The 7850-nt window shown below is 39.0% G+C and overlaps 1 protein-coding gene across 1 annotated transcript in view; it reads left to right on the top strand.

Annotated features, from left to right (window-relative positions):
- Positions 1-231: 231 nt before the first annotated feature.
- Positions 232-7850, top strand: part of pde4cb (phosphodiesterase 4C, cAMP-specific b) — an 88182-nt gene continuing 80563 nt past the window's right edge. Inside the window, exon 1 of the mRNA XM_061033928.1 lies at positions 232-422. The gene's annotated coding sequence lies outside the window, so the exon portion shown is untranslated. The remainder of the gene's footprint in view (positions 423-7850) is intronic.

The following is a 7850-nucleotide window of genomic DNA, read 5'->3' as shown; positions in this document are numbered from 1 at the left end:
AAAAAAAAAACCTACTTTGTTTTATGTTCCAATACAATTAAAAAAAGTGGGACTTATTGTGGATAAGTTTTTTGCTTTTTAATCTAGATAAATATATCTTGTAAAGCATGATAAAGTGGTGAAATTAAGACAAGTAAAACTCGTGGCTGGAAAGTGTTTTTTCAGTAAGGTTGTTTACGTCCCAGGGCTACACTTCCTGTCACATGACCCGGGCGTCGACGTCACAGTGACGGCGGGGCACGAAGCGCTGCATCTTGAAGAGTTTGAAGTCTAACTAAACTGATTGACCTGCAGCAATAAAAAAAATGGAAAAAAGAGATAACTGTAGCAGTATTACCTGACTGACGCCCAAGACGGGTTCTTAAGGAATTTACCTGAAAGTACAAAACCCCGCGAGAGACGACGGCCGGTTGCTGTGGTGAGTGGAAATTCGTTTTTAAACTTTACCTCAAGACTGCACTTTGCATTAGTGAAGTTGGCTACATGTGGACAAAAAAAAAGAAAGGTCTGAAGATGTCATTGTTTCTGTGTAAAAAAAATGAAAGTAAAAGTTAAAATGACAACAATGAGGCTGTTCATACATCTGAATCCCTCATTTCGCTACTCCCATACAAAACCTATGGGAACAAATTGGTTAACATCTCTAAACAGTGAAGCGACACTATAAACTCATTCTATAAGCCTCTATGTTTTAAGTTCCTCAAAAGCTTTAAAAAGTCGTATTATACTATTCCTGTTAAATAAGTTTGTCATTGTACTGGGTATGCATTAAGTGGGCTTCTCCCACATAGACTCGCCCTGTTGTTATATTTGTATAGTAAGCCTATCCTTCATGTTTATCAGGAGGTCAAAGCAGCACATGTCCAGTAGCCTACAGTAGCAGAAGTTTCCAATCACAATAAGTGTTTGTCATGTAATGTGAGCACCGCTGTGTCTGCTGAACTGCTGGAATAATAATTCAGCATCATGAGCAAACCAACATGGAATGTATTTCCTCAAAATATTTATGCGTTCCCTCTTGCTGTCTTTATCTCCTTCCTTCCTCCATATCTGTTTCCTTTATTCTGTCTTCATATAACACACACACACACACACACAAAACACAAAACACACACACAAACACAAAACACACACACACACACACACACACACACACACACACACACACACACACACACACACACACAGTTGTAGGCTAATGAGTATACCTACTGTGATTCTGTTACACACACAGAACAGTTACATAAATCTGCAGAGAGTTATCAGGCTCCTCGTGGGTAAACGTTGTTCTGGCAGATCCGTTTCTCTGATGTTAGGATTACTGCTAATGTCATCAATTTAAAAAGAGCAAAAGGAAAAAGACGCAACTGTTCTCTTTTTTTGTCCATTAGATGGCGTGCTGCTCCAGCTCCGAGCTGCTCACACTCCGTCTTATCCATCAGCATCTGAAGCTGTTTGATCTGCAAATATTTGCAGAGCAGGACCTAAAGCTGCTTTGACTGTCTGCCTGACTGACCTCTATGTCACTTCTAAAGAAATCACTGGGGGGAAGGAGAGAAAGACCGATATGACTCAGTCTGAAGTTTGCCTCAGCAGCTGTTGTGAAGCATGATTTATAGTTTAGAATTTAAGCTGAGGATTTTCCTTTGGCAGAAGTTATTTGTCAAAGCTGATGTGAGCAATGAAATACAGGAAGGCTACATCTTAAGATGACTCATTCTTCTCGATAAATGTTTTGTTTTCTCAATAAGTTGAATTTATTTGGTTAATAAAATATTAAAAACGGAGAGGAAGTGTTTTCTATAGAGCCTTAGATCTTGTCATAAGCATAAGAAAAGAAGAGAGAAGAGTAAAAAGAAACACACCAATAAGTCGGGGGGGGGGGGGGGGAGGGTGTGTTTTGAACATTGAGTCTTTGTGGGCCTTATCAGCTCATGTTTTAACAAGCCTATCTGCTATGCGTCATCATAAGACGCCTTGGGTGTTCACTTTATGACGGTTGATTGTAGAATTGAAGACAAGGTCAGGTCTGATGTGATAGTTAATTATTACAGACTCTGCTGACCAGGACACCTCACTGACTGACTGACTACGAACACACACACACACACACACACACACACACACACACACACACACACACACACACACACACACACACACACACACACACTGGTAACGCCTGGATTATCACAGCAGATGACGTGCTATCTCTCACGGTGCAAGTCAATTTAGGGAAAGTAATCAAATTAAGAACATGTTCACTTTTGAATTCACAAAAGCGAACAACCAAACATGGATTTGTTTTTTTCCTGTTATGTGGAAAGAAAATATGCTGTGGCTCATTGTAAGGGCCATTTTCCACTAATCTTGATTATGTTTTATAATTTGCTGGAGTACAGTAAGGAATATATTTGTGTTTTAATTTGGGTAAGATTATTGAAGAGTTACCTGAAGTACGTTTAGAGAAACATAAATCTGTCAAATCCATCACAGACACGAGAAAATCATTTCTTGAATTTAATGAAATGTCAGAATTGGAATCAGAATTGGCTTCATTGGCCAGATGCTCACACACACAAGGCATTTCACTTCAACTTTACTCTATACGTTAAAATGTAAAACAAGATCAAACATTAAATAATATCAAACAGATAAACAAAATAGGAGTATATCTATATGACTATAGTGCAGCGGTGAGCAGTGGAAAAGATGTGGAACGTGATAATAAATGATGTAATTATGTAACAGATGGAGTCATTTACATCAGGTGGTATTTTTCCAGTATTCACATTGAGGCAGTGTGCAGAGGTTAATGTCAGATGACTCTGTGAAACTTATGTCAAGGTCTGCTCTGCAGTAATAACTGATTCATTGTTTTGGGGACTTTTCAAGGAAGCTGGTTGTTAAGAATGAATAACATTAGTGACATGTTAGCGGCTGTATCTCAGTTGGTAAAGTCGTCGCCTCTCAACCGGAAGGTCGAGGGTTCAATCCCCAGCTGAGCAACATGTCCAATGTGTCCTTGTTAAAGTGGCGGTGTATGAATGGATTAGTGTTGTACTTTCTGATGTACTGTCTGATGTACGTCGCTTTGGATAAAAGCGTCTGCTAAGTGAATTGTAACATTGTAACATGTTCTTGGTATAAAAGAAACTCTTCCTTGTTGAACGTAAATGCCACAACAGAAAATACGGTGAAAGATTGACAGACAGTCTAAGACAGACACTGACGGAGGTTACTGCTAGTGCAGTGTGGCTGAAGCTATCAAATATGACCTTTTAAGGTGATGAATGACGATCTTTCAGACATGTTTTTGGAGGCATCCAGGATGACGAAAGAGCCAAAAAGCTTTTTTATATGCATCTTTTCCCCCCCAAGAGGCAAAATAAACGAGGAATGCAGTTGTACCTGAAGGTTCAAAATGAAGAAGGGTTCTTATAACTAGAACGCCCTCAGAGGGTGCTGCTCTAGGCTGTACATTTCTCTGAATGGTTTCAGTAATGGGCCATTTTCACACCAGACATTTTAATAGGTCATGAAGTGGCAAAGTGGGAGGCGCTTTGTCAGGCGGCTCTGGCTCTGGAAGGAAAAGTGAGATTAATTTAGTCACATTGACAGCGTTACATGAGTCACAGCTGTAGAGCTTGGGTTAAAATAGAGCTGTTGAATAGTCCAACACATTAACCACTGGGTTCAAAGATATCTGGCTCTTTGGAATTTTATAATACAAGTAAAAGAACATTGTTTCATGACAAAACTGTGACTCCATAAGTACTTTTTAAAAAAGATTTTAGTGCCTTTATTAGAGGGATATGACAGTGGATATAGTTGGAAATCAGAGAGAGAGAGAGGACGGAATGACATGCAGGTCCGTTTGGAACTTGGGCTGCCCACAGTGAGGACTGTACCCTCTGTACATGGGGCGTGCAAACTAGCCACTAGGCCAATGGCGCACCTCCAAAAGTAAATTTTGAAGTAAAATTTGATCACAAGCTTAAAATTTGGTTACAGAAACTACAGCGTACATGTTGAGATCCAACGGAGAACTTTAGCGTTGTGTTTATTGAACAATGCTTTCACGCCTCTGACAGCCTCTTTCTACATACAGACACAGTGCAATTTTGTCCTGCCAAACTGGAGAGGAGGGTTGAACTGAAAAGAATCCAGAGCTACGCTGATTAGCTAGCTGCTAATATAACCCCTTGCCAAGCGGAAGCTTGTGGTTTTAACTGGCATGGAAGCATTTCATTTTGCAGCAACTGACTGCATACAGTATGTCTGCGCTGATTGTTTTCACACACTGCCAAACTCCAACATTAGATGGGTGTGGTTTGTAATTGAAATTTTTGGGTAATGCAGCATTATTTAAAGTCACCATGCTTGCCAAACCAAGTCAATGCAAATGGTGTTTTGGCCGTACTGCAGATTGTTTCCTGTATTTTCTGTCTTTTTTCAACAGATTCAATATTCATATTCAACCAACAGACTTTTCCATTAAATTTATAATTCCACATTTCAAACATGAATCCCTTGTTTATGCAGGCTGTGATCTGCCTCCAGCATGTCAACAGCAGGTCCTGTTTTCTGTGGTGTTTTCTGAGCTTTAGACAGTCTGCTGATTTATGAATTTATGCAGGTTTGATTAAAGCTGCAGCAGACTGACGAGGAGCAGTGACGATGTATATGTTTCTCAGAATTGTTCATGTTGAAGGTGAAGAAATAAAAATGTCTCACTCCCTTTAATACATCTGCAAATATATGTTGGACTGAAGGACTCCACAGCTGCCAATACGGAGTGAATTCACTGCATGCAAAACAAAACATGACAATTGTCTGGAGAAGCAGGCACGATGTAAAGCACCTTTAGGTTGGATGGGACTAAGAAACATTTTGTAGCCTCTGCAGGGTAACATAAATACGTTGCCTATGCAGTTATAGTATGATACATACATATATATATATATATAAAGAAGCCTATTATTTCAAAGTTTGCAAATTTGTTGCTTTCTTCCTAGAACATTATTTTAAAGCGTGTGTCTGTGTTTTTGCATGGTGTAAAAGTTCTTCCCCTTTTCACATTTTATGGCAAGCAGATGAATAAATAAATAAAATAAATGAGGATACAGTTCCATCCTGGGCTAAACTATGTCGATATTGATTGATTTTCACCTAAGACTTGTATGCCTTAATCAGAAATTGAAAACACTGAAAGCACAGAGAGGAGAAGTTGTTTTTTGTTTGTTATAATTTGAGATGCAGAGTGAGAATAGGACCAAAATAAACCTTAGTGATTGATTGATTCGACTCTTATGACCCAGGGGGATGTTTAATAATCTACACCTTTCACGGTCGCCTCGTAGAATAATCTCAGCCACAGCTAACCCTTGAGCTGTAAAGAAATAAAGTCTAATTCCAAAGTAGAATATCCTTATTAAACCTCTGACACGACACAAATTGAAATGTGTTACAAAGAACAACAACAACAACAAAGCAATCTCGCCCCCCCCCCTGCAGCATGAGGCATCACTCGTAGACTATCAATTATTTTTGTCCTACTTAGGGCGGGGTGTGTGATAGGACAACTTTAGATCATGAAGGATTAGAATTTGTCGACAATCAAGAATCCATATAGTTTATTCTCCGTCAAATCACACTATTAGCTACTCCGTTTCATTCCTTCCCGGCAGACACATAGATTAACCAATCATAGGGAACTAGCTTGGATCCGCCCCCACGCCCTTTGATTCACAACAAAGCGTAATTCATGGCCGAAAATGAAAACGAAACTTTCGAGTCAGTCCCTTAAAATAACTCCACATTATAAGGAACTGGTTTGGATTCCAACAAACCCGCATGGCGCAACAACAGTTATTTGCAAAGTTTGCATATTGGATGTCAACATAACAAACCTTTTTAAAACCACCTCATGAGACAGAATCCCAAACAGTATGCCGAGAGTCAAACAGTGAGATCAACCACAGTGCAGTCAGACCCGAAATGTAATTAAAGAAATGTAGTAAAACCCGAAATGAAATAAGTGGTCGATAATGTAACAAGATGCTGAGCCCAAAACTTATTACATACACACATCCAGTTCTGCAGAAAAGCTGCAAGTTGTGAAGCCATTTCTTTGTTCCCTGAAAAAAGCCTTTTGGCATTTTTGGTAACCTAACCTTTTTCTTTAACCTCTGCTGAGTTTACCTCTTACCTTTGTTCAGTTTTCAATTTCAACCCCCAACCCGTGGATCACCTGTTGTCATAATGGAATCGCGAGTGAAACTTTTTAATGCCGCATACAGGCAAAGGGAAAATAAGAGAAACTCTGATCAACTAGAAAAATAAACACTTCAGCGAGAAGAGGAAGTGCTAACCTATTTATTGGCCTCAGATGAATCAAAATTAAATATATATCAGTCTAAAAAACACCTGTGTCTGCCAGTGATAATGTACATTTTCACCCAAATCCTAAGTGTCATTAATGGAACCTGTGGGGCCTGGGTGTTGGCAATTTTGAACCACTTTGTACTGATCTAAGGTTAAAAGCACGACTGTAGTCCATTAAGCATTTTATGATTTGTTGTCCCTCATATAAAGCTCTTGAAAAGTCAATTTCTGCTAATTGAATTTGAGACCAGACGAAACGTTTTGTTTGCTGCTGTCCAGTTTGTGTAATAATTCCTGTTTTATTGTGTTTAACGTTGTTTTACAGCAGAATTTTATGAACTCATGTAGGCCAAGCACTGTGTCTGTGTGTGTAACTTAAAAATGAACATATCTGTTAGTGAAGGTAATAAAAAGGTTTTATCATGTTCTTTTCTGGATGGATAGAAAGCCTTTTTTTTTACCCACTGTGATGTGTCAGGCATTCTCAAAGATCCACCTATCACAATGGAGCACATGGTGTTGACAGGTGGTCTGAGTGAGTCATGTGATTTCCTTCAAGATGAATGTCCTTATAGACCATATTCTAACGGCGGACATGTTGCTGTGATGTCACGCTCAGGGCGGGAGACCAAATGTTGTTGTTAGACGTGTCTTACTGTTATGCTGATGCTCCAGGTTTAAGTCAACTGTTTTCATTTCAAAGCTCCCAGATGAAGAGAACGCACACAGACAATGGATACTGAAAATCTGGAGACACAACGGGCCATATTATGAGTTTAAATACATATTAAATTAACCTTTTAGTTAACGCTAATGTTAGCATTCAGCCACTTCCAAGTTCGTTTTAGAATCAATCACTGATACAATGAAAGGCATTTATTCATATTAGATAACGCTCATTTTATTTTATTTTTATCTGAGCCTGAGGTTAAACTTGACGGATCTAGCCTGCGCAGAAATGTTCACACGTAAAGATCTCCCTTCCAGCTCCACTGTTATTTTCACATTACTCTTAAATCCACGCAGAGTGTGAACATTAGCTTCTTTTTAACATTTGCACAAGCAATTCAATGAACTGACTACTTAAGCAAAATGTGCGACGTTAACGTGACTTAAACCTTGAACATAACTGTAAGACACAACAACAACTTTTGGGAATCCCACTCTGAGCGTCACGTCTTTGCAACATGGCCGCCCTGGGAATATTGTCTATTGACGCCTAGTTTTTAAAGTCCTCCTAAATGCAATTTTTTCCTCTAAACTGGTCGAAGAATTCTTTTTAATCTCTTTTATTATTTCTTATTTTGTATTTCTCCCCCTTTTTTTTGTGAACGATGACTGCAAACTTTTCAATTCCGAGGTAAATGGTTTTGAGGTTATTTTCTTTGCCCAGAAAAACGACTGTTGAATGTCAGATATCTCCGCAGATAGTGAAGTGGTGGATGATTCATTTCTCCCATGAG

This window comes from Labrus mixtus, chromosome 3 (genome assembly GCF_963584025.1).
Source record: "Labrus mixtus chromosome 3, fLabMix1.1, whole genome shotgun sequence".
Lineage (NCBI taxonomy): Eukaryota > Metazoa > Chordata > Actinopteri > Labriformes > Labridae > Labrus > Labrus mixtus.
Note: the sequence above shows the minus strand (reverse complement) of the source record. Positions and strands in the feature narration are given on the sequence as shown.